General features: G+C 40.6%; 1 protein-coding gene and 1 pseudogene across 1 annotated transcript in view; one reads left to right on the forward strand and one right to left on the reverse strand.

Moving 5' to 3' along the window:
• Nucleotides 1-16,794, reverse strand: part of FGF2 (fibroblast growth factor 2) — a 65,002-nt gene that overhangs the window by 36,245 nt on the left and 11,963 nt on the right.
• LOC145720126 (phosphatidylinositol N-acetylglucosaminyltransferase subunit P pseudogene) lies at nt 5,399-5,936 on the forward strand (annotated as a pseudogene).

Below are 16,794 nucleotides of genomic sequence, written 5' to 3' on the forward strand. Positions count from 1 at the left end.
CAAGGTTCATACCCTCACTTCCTCTCATTGGTGCTATCCACTGATTGGTCATGGTCACGCACAGAAAACTTTGGGATTTGGCACCCCACATCTCTTCTCATCATCTTGAAAGACCTCACCGTTCATGTAGAAGCCCCAATAACAACCTAGCCTCAATGATCCTCAGTTTATCAAACCCAGCACCCTGTACTCACCACTCCCATGGCCATGCCATCATCCGAGGGCTGCAGCTTCATCTTCATCTCCAGGACAGTATAGCCTCATTTCCCTCTGCTGGTTTTTCAGCCTCATTGACTTTACGGGCCCAGACTCCACCATTGATCTGCCAGTTCTTAACCTCTTGGACTTCACTTCATTACCAGTCTAAACTCTGTGGGGTATCATTCAATTCTCCTGCTTTTTCTTCCGAGCACTTCTAAAGCCAAGCCCCAATTTTAGATCAATATACCCATCTAACTTCTCCACTCCTGCACTCAAACTATTTAACATACGCAATGGAAATCTATCAGGACGTGACACAATCATTAGTGTCATTAGGTGTTATTAGAAATGTGGGGTCTCCAGTCTTGGGTGGACCCTCGGCAAGTGTTCAGCTGCCATGGGCATATCCCAGGTCTCTTCCTCTCCCATTCTCTACAGCAGTAATATAAACGCACACCATGTTTTAAGGCTTCCCAGCCCACAGCCACACCTCTCTCCCAGACATAATGTTGCCCCTTACTTCAAAGAAAAATCTGATTATTCAGACATAAAGTCTCTAAATGTTCCCATACCTAAAAACTTATTTGCCCACACTGTGCTAGCCAAGCTAAGCTCATAACTTAGTGGAACACATTCATCTATTTTTTTTACAGCAACTAAGCTACCAAAGAGAGTTTGTCATGTTGTGCCATTTTGCTACAAAATCGGCACCCTGAAATCTGTGTATTTGGTGGTATTCTGGTATGGCCTTTTAGCTTCCCAGTGGGGAGTCACTTTGCTCCTGAGGTCATAAAGATAAGGAGAGCAGGTCAAGGAGACCCAAGCCTCATCCAAGTGTCCAGGGTACAGATAAGGAAGATGTGCAGACATGGAAGAACTCCCCTGCTGCTGGCCCAGCACCTAATCCCACTCCCTCACATCCCCAGCTCTCTCCCAGCAGTGCCAGGGAGAGAGAGAGAGATCATCTTGGACTTTCCATGAGGCTCAAAAACCTATAGCAGAAATGCCTCTAGTTATGCTGACATCCCTGCTTCTAATCAATGGTGATTTTTCTCTACAAAAAAAGAGGCTGATGCTAAGATAGAAGCAACAGACATTCCCCATAACAGCCCAGAATAGGACTTTAAAAAAAAAAAACTAGCACTTGTCCTACTTAATCAGACTACAGCCTCCACTCCCGTCTGCTGACCAGTCCTCAGGAACAGGCCTCTGAGGCCCAGTTCAGCTGTATGAAAAGAGAAGAGCAAGGCAGCCCTTGGGGCAGATGGCGGTGACAGAGGCCAGGGACAGCAGTAGTCCTACCAGGATCACAGACAAGAGCAGCCTGAAACAGCTCCACGTGTATCACTGTGATCTTGCTGGGAATCCTCTGTTTGTTTGCTCTAATAATACACTCTTCCTTCTAGAATAGGATCATCATTCTGGGTTTCAGGAATCCTAAAGAAGCAAAGTTAACTGATACATGTCCGGGAAAGGAAAAGAGAACCAGAAAAAGCTAACGAAAGACGCTATCGAGGTTCCTCAAAAAATTAAAACTAAAAACACCATATGATCCAGCAATTCCAAGTCTGGGTATCTATCCAAAGAAAACAAATCACCATCTGAAAAGGTATCCACATCCCCATGTTCATTGCAGCATTATTTACAATAGCCAAGACATGGAAACAACTAAACTGCCTGTTGATGGGTAAATGGATTAAGAAAATGTGATAGACATATGCACACTCACACCCACACACAATGAATTATTATTCTGCCATAAAAAAAGAACAAAATCTTGCCATTTGTAACAACATGAATGAACCTTGAGAGCATTATGCTCTGTGAAATAAGTCAGAGCACAAAGACATACTGTATGTAAATCTAAAAGACACATGGGCTCATAGATACAGGGAACAGATTAGTGGTTGCCAGAGGCAGGGGGTGGGAAGGTGGGCAAAATGCGTCAAGGTGGTCAAACGCACAAACTTCCAATTAGAAGATAAATAAGTCCCGGGGTTATAAGGTACAGCATGGTAACTATAATTAATGATACTGTATCATATATTTGGAAGTGTCTAAAAGAGTAGATCCTAAAAGTTCTCATATCAAGAAAAAAAATCTGTAACTATGTGAGGTGATGGACATTAACTAAACTGATAATCATTTTGCAATGTATATCAAATCATTATGTTGTAAACCTAAAACTAATATAATGCTGTATGTCAACTGTATTGAAGAAGGGGGAGGAAGGGGAGGGGGAGGAGGAGAAGAGGAATAGGGAGAGGAGGAAGAGGGGGAAGAAGAGGGAGAAGGAAAGGAGGAGGAGGAGGATGGTGGGGGAGAGAAAGAAGAAATAAGCTAGACTCCATGTTCCATGGAAAGCACCAGTCATACAAGGGGGAACCTTCTTAGGGCCTCAGTGATGAGCTGGGGACCAAAGCAAAACTAAACTCCTCGGTATTAACAGGAGGCCAGTCTAGTCCCTCTGTCAGGAACTCTCTGACTCACGTCCTTGAGGCATCACAGTGAATAAATTGGTCCTATCCAAACCAGGGTTGGATACCTCAGGCCACTCTAGAATTTATGCTAGTAAGGGCCCTGTGATTGTTAATTTTATGTGTCACTTTGGCTGGGCCATGGTACCCAGATATCTGGTCAAACATTATTCTGGATGTTTCTGTGGAGATGTTTTTGGATGAGATTTACATTTAAATCACTAGACTTTGAGTAAAGCAGATTACCCTCCTCCATAATATGGGGGGCCCTCATCCAATCAGTTGAAGGCCTGAATAGAACAAAAGACTGACCTTCCCTGAATAAGAAGGAATTCCACTAGAAGATAGCTTTGGGAATTGAATCACAACATTGGCTGTTCTCTGGGTGTCCAGCTGACAGGTTGCCGGGTTCCATAATCACATGAACCAATTCCTTAAAATAAATCTCTCTCTCCTTCTCTCCCTCCCTTTCTCCTTCCCTCTCTATCTCATGTGTTTCTCCTATTGTTTCTGTTTCTCTGGAAAACTCTCACTCATACAGGCCTCCTAAAAATCACATTGCTAGGTCATCAGCAGAGAGCATCTATCCGGTTGCACCCCCCCGAGCAGGGCTCACCTCTGATGGGACTCCAAAGCCAGGCTGAACTTCGGTGGGCACTGCTGCTCATACATCAAGCCCAGTGCACAGTGACATGCCCCTCCCCCTCCACCGTGTGTTCTGATCCAGGCCCTTCACATCTGTCCCAAATCATCCAAAAGAACAGTTATGATTTTCACACTTTAGAAAAGTAAAATGCATTATGCAAAATATGTTCAGATATAGATTTTTGGTGTGCTTTGACTTGGACCATACAGTGAATTAGAAATAATGCTCTGCTTTCAAGTACTAATTAAGCATCATTTCCCTTAGCAAAGTAAAGCAGTTACATTGAGAGTAACCAAGGCCATGCCTCCCTTGAGTGGGAGTGAAGAGGAGAGAAGCCAAGGGATAGGTAAATGAGAAGTGGGTTCCTTCTGAAAGCAAGGCATAGGCCTGAGCCCTGCTCACAAGCAGCGCTCCAACAGTCAACTGATGGGCTGTGCTCACCTGTTCTTCCTGAGACAGTACCCTGTGGGTCACTATCTCATTTATTTCCACCCTCCACATTCATACCCCCCAGAGAGTAGTATCCAACACCTGCCTCCACTCCCTCACTCCCCATTCATTCTTCTTAGAAATTGTTATGTAAATAATATACGGATATATATATTTTTTAATTTTCTCAATAAATGGGTAAAGAAGTGAAGATTCACCTTCATCTCTTCTCTCCCAATTCCATTCCTCTCTCCAAAGTTATAACTACTTGTTAGCAGTCCGGTGTGTATCCTTTTCAGACCTTAGTCTTAAATAGTCCATAAGAATATAACCCTTTTGTGTGCATGCATTTTCATAAATGGGGTAATATTTTCAGTATTGCTCCAATAATTTCCTTTTTTCTCCTGACAAAATGGAGACCCTTCCCCTCTACGGCACATACATCATTTACAGTGTGCCAGGCAATGGTGTGAGACTTACGTTTCTCAATCGGACTACCTTAATAATTTCCTAACTGTCCTCCCTACTCCCAGCTTACACCCTCCAATCCATCCCACACACCCCAGTGATTTTATAAAACCCAAATTTTATACTCTTATTCCCCTGATTAAAATATTTCATTGACTCCCCACAGCCTTGAGGATAAAGACAAATTGTTCAGCCTGGTTTACAAGGCCCACCAGAACCCAGGCCCTTCCTACGTGGCTGGCCTTGCTGTTTACCATAACCCTACACTCCAGCCATGCCAAACTATTTGCAGTTTCCAAAACATACCAGACCTGGCACTGTTTCCTTGGCCTTCATGCCTTTATTTGCCTTCCAAGAAAAATTAGTTGAGTTGCAAAACATATATGTAAATAACTAAATGACTTCTGCTGAATGGGGATATTAGCCACACTGCTGTTAAAAGTTGGGTGGAGGGTCTACCAAAATGTTGTAACTTTGATTTAGAATAAAAATCTAAAGCATCACTCTTTGGTGGTAACACCTACTTGCCACCCAGGACCCAGTTCGGCAGTCACTCCTGTTCCAAGCCTTTTCTGATTTTCCTGTCAGAATTGACTATCCTCCTTGGAATGACCTCACTCTGTTACAACACAAGGACATGACACAAGCAAAGCAGGCATAACATTTTGCATCTCTTCTTGTCCTCCCAGACAACACATGTTTTAAGGGGGTATGGGCCTCTCTTATTGGACTTTTTAATTCCCAGTATCTAATGCAATACATGACAATATATTAGACACCTGTGGTTAAAATACCAAATCAATAAATACATTATTTTTGGACCCGGCCGTCCCCCGCGCTCGCGCGCTCCGGGCCGGCAAGGGTCGCGGCGTGCCTGCACCTGCGCCTGCGCCTGCACCTGGGCGGGAGCGGGGGGCGCCGTAGCGACCCGGCCTTTCCTTTAATTTTTCCCTTTCTCACCCCCACGCAGGCTTTCCGGAAGGTGCTTGCACGGGGGACTCAGCGCTGAAGTGGCCGAGCTGTCGGAAGGGGCCTGAGTGGGCGCTTCGAGGACCCAAGGTCAAGGGCCCCTCCCACCCCCCAACCCTTGAATAAGAAACTGAAGCTTCCCCGAGAGGGCAGGGCCCGGGCCCGGGCGCCGTGGCCCAGACCTGGGGAGGCGGGCGTGCCCCGAGCCCGGCCCTGCCAAGCCCTTTGCGCAGGGAGGCAAATCCTGCAGAATTGTCTAAAGCCACAGGGAAAATGGTGGGAAATTCACCGTCGCCATTGTCAGAAAGAGCGATTTATGGCTTTGTTCTTTTCTTAAGCTCCCAATTTGGCTTCATCCTATATCTTGTGTGGGCATTTATTCCTGAATCTTGGCTAAACTCCTTAGGATTAACCTATTGGCCTCAAAAATACTAGGCAGCTGCATTGCCCATCTACTTCCTCATTAGTATAGTAATTGGTTACGTACTCTTATTAGGAATAAACATGATGAGTACCTCTCCACTCAACTCCATTCATACAATCACAGATAACTATGCTAAAAATCAACAGCAGAAGAAATACCAAGAGTCCATCCCAGCATTAAGAGATATTCCTATTAGTGAAGTAAACCAAATGTTCTTCTGGCAACTAAATAACTTTATGCCAATAACTAAATTGTATGTAGACTAACAATGAGCATTTACTAAAATTTTTTATGTAATAATTTTGACCATAATTATTTTGACTCTCATACCCAATATTGAAATGTAAACAAAGTAAGTTGATTCTTTTAGATTAAGTTCTATTAATATTATAAAAGATCTTGAGTATTAGTTATTAATGAACAGAATAAAATACTGTATTACCAGATAGCAGCCTTGTTAAAAAAAATAAGTATCAGTAAAAACAAGTAGTCCCTCCAAAAAAAAAAAAAAAAAATACATTATTTTTATTGAGATAAAACTTGTCAGGTCCCAAGTAATATGTAAGATGAGTTACAAAGATACTGACAACATACCAAGACAAAAAAAAAAAATGTTAAAAATGGTTTTTAAATGAGGCAAACAAATTCAAGTGCTGAAAAATGGTGAAGCCATGATTGAGATTATACATGCAAGGAGCAGACCATGTATTTGGCTTTCTAGAAGCCAATAGCAGGAACAAGTTTCTCAAAGACAGTAAGGTTAAAACAAACTGGCTGTTAAGGAGAAGGGTAAGTACTCCTGACACAGTTACCAAAGAGAAATTTTTCCCAAGGGACTCAAAGTGGATACTATGAAGTGAGATAAACAGCAGCTTTAAACACTTCTTAGAATTAACACAGAGATGAGTTTAATACAGGTGTTATACTAAAAAAATCACTCACCATAAGCTAAAGGCTCACACCAACCAACACATTCAAATTGGTTCTCTCACTACTGGTCAGGCTAAATAGAAGATACTTTAGTGATTCTAGTGTACTGTCCTTAACATATTTTGGATCATGGACAACTCTGAGAATCTTGATAAAATGCTATGTATCCTCTTGAAAAACACCCTGGCATAATATTTTGCACTTATTTTTTTTATTTTATTTTATTATGTTATATTAATCACCATACATTACATCATTAGTTTTTGATGTAGCGTTCCATGATTCATTGTTTGCATATAACACCCAGTGCTCCATGCAGAACGTGCCCTCTTTAATACCCATCACCAGGCTAACCCATCCCCCCACCCCTCTCCCCTCTAGAACCCTCAGTTTGTTTCTCAGAGTCCATAGTCTCTCATGGTTCGTCTCCCCCTCTGATTGCCGCCCCCTTCATTTTTCCCTTCCTACTACCTTCTTCTTCTTCTTTTTTTTTAAACATATAATGTATTATTTGTTTCAGAGGTACAGGTCTGTGATTCAACAGTCCTACACAATTCACAGTGCTCACCATAGCCCACACCCTCCCCAATGTCCATCACCCAGCCACCCCATCCCTCCCACCCCCACCACTCCAGCAACCCTCAGTTTGTTTCCTGAGATTAAGAATTGGAATCATGGAAACCTAAAGCTCGTCCATAGATGGACCCCTTAGGTTAGACTCTCCAACCTGGAGTAAAGCTATACTATATATCCTTGAGTGAGGCTTCCATAAATATTATTCCCCACAGCAGGTCTTTTAAAAGTTTCTGCTCTCTGCCCTACCTAGAGAGCAGGACCAGATGCTTTAACTGTCAGCCATGGTTGGAGTTAGGCTCCTTCTGGAAAAACAGAGGTGCCTAACTCCGCTTCTGGAGGTGAGATCCGTGGGTAAGGCCAAAGTTCTTCAGAATCCTACCACAGAAAATCTCTACAGTTCTACGTCATTAAACAAGGCCAAAAATAATTTAAGCCTGGAAAATATGCAATGTAGGTATAATCAAACAGATTTTTTTCTTCTAATCTCATTAAAACACTCAAAGAATATCCAACTTTGAATAATGTAATTTCCTGAAGTGACTTTCAAGAAAAATTACTTTTGCAAAACACGTATGTAAATAAGTAAATGAATTCTCCTATTATACAGGAAGATTAGCTACATTGCTGTTAAAAGTTGGGTGGAGGGTCTCACCAAAATTATAACTTTGATTTATAAAAGTATCAACTTTGGTGGTAATTAGATAATACAGTCAGCTATTAAGAATACTTTTAGATCATAACAATAAATCCCTATGACCAATTTTCTTTATCTTCTTTTTTTTTTTTTTTATCTTCCTGTTCATTAAAAGTGAAGGGGTTCATGGGCCCTGGCTTAACAAGCCCAAACATGAAAAACTCTAGACTCTCTCCCAAAGAAAACACACTTCTTTTGTAAAAGGTTGGTATGAAAAATTCAGTCAGGAGAGAGAAAAAATGGCAGTGGAGTAGGAGGACCCTAGGCTCCCCTTGTCCCATGAATACAACCAGATAACTATCAAATCATCCTAAATACCCCAGAAATTGGCCTGAAGACTGGTAGAACAAACTCCACAACTAAAGGTAGAGAAGAGGACACAGCATAGGAAGTGCAGAGACATAGTTTGGGAGAGAAATGGAGGATCGTGGCCAATGGGGTGGGGAGGGAGTCACAGTAGTAGAGAAGGGCGAGAGACAGATGAACACACAGGGGAACCCAAGGGGAAAACGAATCACCACAGCAATTGGCTTGGAAAACAATTTCATGAGTTCTTGCAACCAGTGGGACTTAAAGCCTGAAGTTTTAAAGGTCAGCATGCTTGGCTCTGGGAGAGGTCAGAAGGCACTGTACTGCTCTTGGAGAAAAGGCAGGGCAAACAGCCTATGGACATACAGCATGGGAACAGCGATCTTAAGAGCACCTGGGGCACACACAGGGAGGTTAGTTGCTTATCTCAGAGCATGTCCCAGAGAAGCAGCATTCACAGAGAGGCACCTCAAGAAACAAAGGAACCGCTAGGTACCCTTTTCCTCCCCAGCCACCTTCAGGAACGAGTACAGCTCAGACACTGGCTACCTAACTTGCTTACACCAAGCCCCACCCCGCCGTAGTGGAACCACCCCTCCCAATCACACTTGCCTCAGTTCGAGCACAGCAGACCCCCTTCGCCAGAAGACCGGCCCAAACCCCTGCCCACACCACGGCTCCTGAGAGGGGTATTTTGCAGGGCCTCAGTTCGGCAGTGGTGGTGACAGGTCTCATTTCACAAATACAACAAGCATACCTACTTAAAACGCACCACCTTCAGGCCAGGGACCAAACACTGCCCACAACAGACACAGAAAGCCTCTGCAGACTAGTGGCCTGAGGATGAAGCAGCCAGGACACAACAGCAGAGCACACGCAGCACACACTGGACACACTCCTGGAAGTGCCAGACCCTGGGGAGCAGGGGCCAGTACATGGCAGGGCACTCTAGGACCTCTTCTTCATAAGGTCATTACCCTCAAGAGCGGGAGAAGTAGCTGACTTTCCTAACACAAATAAACATGCAAAGAGACTAATTAGATAAAACAAGACAGATAAATTCATCCCAAACGAAAGAACAGGACAAGGCCATGACCAGAGATGTAAGTGAAAAAGCTATAAGTCACATGCCTGATAGAGAATTTAAAGTAATGATCATAAGGACACTCAGACAAAAGAGTGGAAAACATGAGTAAGACCCATAACACAGAGATAAGGAGTAACATAGCAGACATAAAGGGCACAAAAATGAAATGAGAAACATGCTTGATGGAAAGAACAGCAGGCTGGAAGAAGCCGAGGAATGAATTAAAAACCTACAAGACAGAGTACTAGAAAGTAATCAAGGTGAACAAAAGAGAGAAAAAAGAGTTATGCAAAATGAAAATAGGCCTAGAGAATTCAGTGTCTCCATCAAGCGTAATATTTGCATTATAGAGTCCCAGAAGAAGAGAGAGAGAAGGGAGCAGAGAATTTATTTGAAGAAATAATAGCCGAAAAATTCCATAACCTGGGGGAGAAAACAGATATCCCAATCCAGGAGGCACAGAGAACTCCCATCAAAATCAACAAAAGCAGACCCATACAAAGACATATTGTAATTAAATTGCCAAATTATAGTGATAAAGAAAAAAACTTAAAAGCAGCAAGACAAAAGACAGTAACTTATAAGGGAAAACCCGCAAGGCTGACAGGAGGTTTTTCAGCAGAAACTTGGCAAGCCAGAAGGCAATAGCATGAATGGGGAAAATATGCAGCCAAGAATATTCTACCCAGCAAAGCCCTCATTTAGAACACACAGATACAGTTTCCCAGATAAGCAAATACTAAAGGAATTCATGACCACTAAGCCAACCCTGTAATAAATATTAAAAGGATCTCTGAGTGGAAAGGAGAAACTAAAAGTGACAGCATAAGGTAGAAAACACAAAAGCAGTAAAAAAAAAAAAAAAAAAAGTGAATATTTATGTAAAAAAAATCAGTCAAGAAAGTCACAAAATAAAAGGATATAAAATATAACAGCATATACCTAAAACATGGAGAGGAGAGGTGTAAAGAATGGGTTCAAACTTAAATGACCATCTACTTAATGTAGACTGCTATATGCAGAAGTTATATACAAACCTAAGGATAACCATATATCAAAAACCACTAACAAATATGCAAAAAATAAGGAGAAAGAAATCCAGTTATATCACTAAAGAAAATCAGCAAACCATGAGAAAGACAAGAAAGGATCAGAAAAGATCTTCAGAAACAACCACAAAACAAATAATAAAATGACAATAAATACACATCTATCAATAATTGCTTTGAATATAAATGGACTAAATGCTCCAATCAAAAGACATAAGGTGACAGAATGGATAAAAAAAAAACAAGACCCATTTATATGCTGCCTACAAAAGACTTATTTGAGCCCTAAAGACACCTGCAGACTGAAAGTGAGGGGGTGGAGAAACATCTATCATGCAGGTGGGATGTCAAAAGAAAGCTGGAGTAGCAATACTTATATCAGACAAAGTGGACTTTGTTATTTTTTTTAAAGCTTTTATTTCTTTATTTGGCAGAGAGAGAAAGCACAAGCAGGGGGAGCAACAGTGGGAGAGGGAGAAGCAGGCTCCCTGCCGAGCAAGGAGCCCAACGTGGGACTCAATCCCAGGACCCTGGGATCATGACCCGAGCCAAAGGCAGATGCCCAACCATCTGAGCCAACCAGGTACCCAACAGTAGACTTTAAAACAAAGACTGTAACAAGAGACAAGGAAGGACGCTATATAATAATAAAGAGGACAATCCAACAAGGTACAAAAATTGTAAATATTTATGCACCCAACACAGGAGCACCCAAACACAGAAAACAATTAAAAACAAACATAAAGGATCTAACCGATAATAATACAATAAGAGTAGGAGACTTTAATATCCCACTTATATCAATACACAGAACATCTAAACAGAAAATCAAGGGAACTGCTTTGAATGACACCCTGAACCAAAAGAATTTAACAGATATATTTAGAACATTCCATCCTAAAACAGCAGAATACACATTCTTTTCAAGTGTACATGGAACACTTGCCCATAAAACAAGCCTCAACAAATTCAAGAAGATTGAAATCATACCATGCATATTTTCTAACCGCTACAAGAAGTCAACCACAAGAAAAAAATCTGGAAAGACCACATATACATGGAGGTTAAATAACATCCAACCAAACAATGAATGGGTCAACCAGGAAATAAAGAAGAAACAAAACAGTACATGGAAACAAATGAAAATGAAAACACAACCATCTAAAACATCTGGGATGCAGCAAAAGCAGTTCTAAGAGGCAAGTTTATAGAAATATAGGCCTACCTCAAGAAGCAAGAAAAATCTCAAATAGACAACCTAACCTAATACCTAAAGGAGCCATAAAAAGAAAAAAAACAAAAAAACTAATACCAGCAGAAGGAAGGAATAAAGATCAGAGCAGAAATAAATGATATAGAAACTAAAAAAATAATAGAACAGATGAATGAACCAGGAGCTAGTTTTTTGAGAAAATCAATAAAATTGATAAACCTCTAGACAGATTTACCATGAAAAACAGAGAAAGGACTCAAATAAAATTACAAATGAGAGAGGAGAGATAACAACAAACACTCCAGAAATGCAATCATAAGAGAATATTATGAAAAACTATATGCCAACAAATTGTACAACCAAGAAGAGATGGATAAAGTCCTAGAAACATATATACTATCAAAACTGAAACAGGAAGAAATAGAAAATTTGAACAGATTGATAACCAGGAAAGAAAATGAATCAGTAATCAAAAAAACTCCCAACAAACAAAAGTCCAGGAACAGATGGCTTCCCAGGGGAATTCTACCAAATATTTAAAGAAGAATTAATACCTATTCTTAAGCTATTCCAAAAAATAGAAAACTTCCAAATTTATTCTATGAGGCCAGAATTACCCTGATACCAAAGCCAGATAAAGACACCACTAAAAAAGAGAACTACAGGCCAATATCCCTGATGAATACAGATGCAAAAATTCTCAAGAAAATACTAGCAAGCCAAATTCAACAATATATTAAAAAAATCATTCACCGTGATCAAGTGGAATATATTACTGGGTTGCAAGGGTGGTTCAATATTTGCAAATTGATCAATGTGATACATCATACCAATAAAAGAAAAGAACCATATGATTATTTCAATAGACACAGAAAAAGCATTTAACAAAGTACAACATCCATTCATGAGGAAAACCCTCAACAAAGTAGGTTAGAGGGAACATACCTCAACATAATAAAGGCCACGTATGAAAAACCCACAGCTAACATCATTGTCAATGGGGAAAAACTGAGAGCTTTTTCCCTAAGGTCAGCAACAAGACAAGGACATCCACTCTCATAGTATTGGAAGTCCTAGCCACAGCAGTCAGACAACAGAAAGAAATAAAAGGCATCCAAATCCATAAGGAAGAAGTAAAACTTCCACTATTGGCAGATGATGTGATACTGTATATAGAAAATCCTAAAGACTCCACCAAAAAACTGCTAAAACTGATAAACGAATTCAGTAAAGTTGCAGGATACAAAATCAATGTACAGATATCTGTTGCATTTCTATACGCCAATAATGAAGAAGCAAAAAGAGAAATTAAGAAAACAATCCCATTTACAATTGTACCCAAAATAATAAGATACCTAGAAATAAACCTAACCATAGAGGTGAAAGACCTGTACTCTGAAAACTAAAAAACACTGATGAAAGAAGTGAAAGATGACACAAAGAAATGGGAAGACAATACATGCTCATTGAATGGAAGAATATTGTTAAAATGTCCATATTACCCAAAGTAATCTATACATTTAATGAAATCCATATCAAACTACCCACAGCATTTTTCACAGAACCAAAACAAACAATCCTAAAATTTGTATGGAACCACAAAAGACCCCAAATAGCCAAAGCAATCTTGGAAAAAAAAAAGCAAAGCCGGAGGTATCACAATTCTGAACTTCAAGTTCTATTACAAAGCTGTAGTCATCAAAACCGTACAGCACTGGCACAAAAACAGACACATCAATCAAACAGAATAGAAAACCCAGAAATAAACCCACAATTATATGGTCAATTAATCTTTAACAAAGCAGGAAAGAACATCCAGTGGGAAAAAAGACTGTCTCTTCAACAAATAATGTTGGGAAAACTGGATAGCAACATACAAAAAATGAAACTGGACCACTTTCTTACACCATACACAAAAAATAAATTCAAAATGGATGAAAGACCTAAATGTGAGACCTGAAACCATGAAAATCCTAGAAGAGAACATAGGGAATAACTTCTTTGACATCAGCTATAAAACTTCTTTCTAGATATATCTCCTGAGGCAAAGGACACAAAAGCAAAAATAAACTATTGGGACTACATCAAAATAAAAAGCTTCTGCACAGTGAAGGAAACAATCAACAAAAGTAAAAGGCAACCAATGGAATGGGAGAAGATATTTACAATGACATAGCTGATAAAGCGTTAGTATCCAAAATATACTTATACAAAAGAACTTATATAACTTAATACCCACAAATCATCCAATTAAAAAATGGACATAAGACATGAATAGACATTTCTCCAAAGACATACAGATGGCCAACAGATACATGAAGATTCTCATCATCTCTCATCATCAGGGAAATGCAAATCAAAACCACAATGAGATATCACCTCATACCTGTCAGAATGGCTAAAATTAAAAAATACAAACAACAGAAGTTGGAGTGGATGTGGAGAAAAAGGAACCCTCATGCTGTTGGTGGGTATGCAAACTGGTGCAGCCACTGTGGAAAACAGTATGGAGGTTTCTCCAAAAGTTAAAAATAGAATCACCACCTGATCCAGTAATTCCACTACTGGATATTTACAGAAGAATACAAAACACTAATTCAAAGGGATACATGCACCCCTATGTTTATAGCAGCATGATTTACATTAGCCAAGATATGGAAGCAGCTCAAGTGTCCATCAGTTGATGGACTGATAAAGAAAATGTGGTGTGTGTGTGTGTGTACACACACAATGGAATATTATTCAGCCTTAAAAATGAATGAAATCTTGCTGTTTGCAACAATGAATGGAGCTAGAGTATAATGCTAAGAGAATTGAGTCATAGAAAGACAAATACCATATGATTTCATTCCTATGTGTAATTTAAGAAATAAAACAAACAAGAAAGGGGAAAAAAGAGAGAGAGAGAGACAAATCAAGAAACAGACTCTAACTGCAGAGAACAAACTGATGGTCACCAGAGGGGAGGTGGGTGAGGGATGGTGAAATAGGTGATGGGGGTTAAGGAAGAAGTGCACTTGTCATAATGAGCACAGGGTGATGTACGGAAGTGCTGAATCACTATATTGTACACCTGAAAATGTTATAACAATGTATGTTACTGGAATTAAAATAAAAACTTAAAAAACAGTATAAATATTATAAAACCTGAAAAAAAAATAGGTCAGATAGCCCATTGAAATCAACATATCAAGCTTATGCATGTTACTATTCTTCTATTATTTTACCCTATATACTATTTATTGTGTTTTCTTTTCTCAGTATTCTCAAGCCTCTTGGGATTTTTTTTAACAAGGACCTACATTAAGCTTACTACCTGTCTCTAGTTTCCAGAAAACATCTTTATTCCACTTTTTGATATCTATGACAAGTACCCATCTGCTGGTAAATTTCCTATTCTCTATGATTCTTTCAGACTTTCAACAGTTCCCCCATCTGTAAGTAATGTGTGTACCAGGGGTTGGACCCTTTCAAGTCCATATGTTTCACAGAGGAGAGGAATAACATGATCAGAGCTGGTCTTCAGAAAGATTACTCTGCCTGAATTATATCTCACTGCCCCCCAAATTCATACGTTTAAGCCCTAACTCCCACTACCTCAGAAATGACCGTATTTGGAGACCAGGCTTCTAGAGAGGTGGTTAAGTTAAAATGAGGTCATTAGAGACGGCCCTAACCCAACCTGACTGGTGTCTTTTATAAGACGAACTTTGTGTGTGCACAGAAGGATGACCAAGTGAAGAGGCAGCAAGAAGGCAGCCATCCGCTAACCAAGGAGGATCCTCAGAAGACAAGAAACCTACAGACACCTTGATCTTGGACTTGTAGCCTCCAGAACTATGAGAAGATAGATTTCTGTTGCTTGAGCCACTCAATCCATGGTATTTCGTTATGGCAGCCCTAGCAGACTCATACAGATGGGATGGGTTAGCAGGCAGTTGCACCAGTCAGGGACAGAACCAGGGCAGCTGCGGCAAGGTGCGGAGACCAACGTGAGTGTAGAAGACATTGCATAACTGAAATGCATAGGGCTTGAGAAAAGGATGTGAGCATTGAGGAAGATGAAGAGTATACATTTGCTCCAAGAGATGGGCCCGGCTGGCAAGAAAGATGGTGATACTGTTTAAAAATATTGGGGAGTCGGAAAAGAGGGGCAAAGTGATTTCAAGGAAAGAGTTGTTTAATTTTAGATACATTTCTGGATGTGTCTGGTTAAGTGCTTTCTTGACATGTCTTTGTCGATCTTGGTCTTTATTTCTTCACACAGCAGACACCAAAAAACTACTGATGGACCAGATTAAAAGAAGAAGTTTTTAAATGAAATGGAAGATTAAAATAAAATAGGTCCAACTACATCTGCTTTTGGAGGGTTGGTTTTTAGTCTTATATCACGTGTTCTTAAATAGTGAGCCTATCTCAAATTTCCTTGAAAGGAGCTAACTTTTATTTATTTATTTTTTAAAGATTTCATTTATTTATTTGACAGAGAGAGACAGTGAGAGAGGGAACACAAGCAGGGGCAGTAGGAGAGAGAGAAGCAGGCTTCCCGCCGAGCAGACAGCCTGATGTGGGGCTCCCCATCCCAGGGCCCTGGGACCATGACCTGAGCAGAAGGCAGACGCTTAACGACTGAGCCACCCAGGCGCCCCAGGAACTAACTTTTAAAACACCCTTTCAGTTATTCTCTTTGCACTTTCTGTAAGCCCCAGCTTATCCTGCATTTTAATCTTCCAGACCCTATCTTCAAGGTTCATTCCATTCTTTTTTTTTAATTCATTCAAGACACAGAGATACAGAGAGAGAGAGAGAGCACGAGCAGGGGGAGAAGCAGAGGGAAGGGGAGAAGCAGAGGGAAGGGGAGAAGCAGGCTCCCCGCTGAGCAGGGAGCCTGATGTGGGGCTCGATCCCAGGACCCTGGGATCATGACCTGAGCAGAAGGCAGACGCTTAACCATCTGAGCCACCCAGGTGCCCCAAGGTTCATTCCGTTCTTATATAGTATTTACCTTTAATTATGTACTAGTCTATTTTTGTACATGCATTTAAAAATCTTTGAGTTCTTCAGAAAACAATCCCTAAATTTTAAGGAATTGTTTTATTTGTTTAAAGAATTTATTTATTTAAAGAGAGAGTGAGAGCACAAGCAGGGGGAGCCACAGAAGGAGAGGGAGAAGCAGACTCCCCGCTGAGCAGGGAACCCAATGCAGGACTCGATCCCAGAACCCTGGGATCATGGCCAGAGCCGAAGGCAGACACTTGACTGAGCCACCCAAGCACCCAAGGAATTGTTTTATATTAAATGACTAATATTTTCTAAACAACA

This window comes from Leptonychotes weddellii, chromosome 2 (assembly GCF_054177405.1).
Source record: "Leptonychotes weddellii isolate Sample4059 chromosome 2, ASM5417740v2, whole genome shotgun sequence".
Lineage (NCBI taxonomy): Eukaryota > Metazoa > Chordata > Mammalia > Carnivora > Phocidae > Leptonychotes > Leptonychotes weddellii.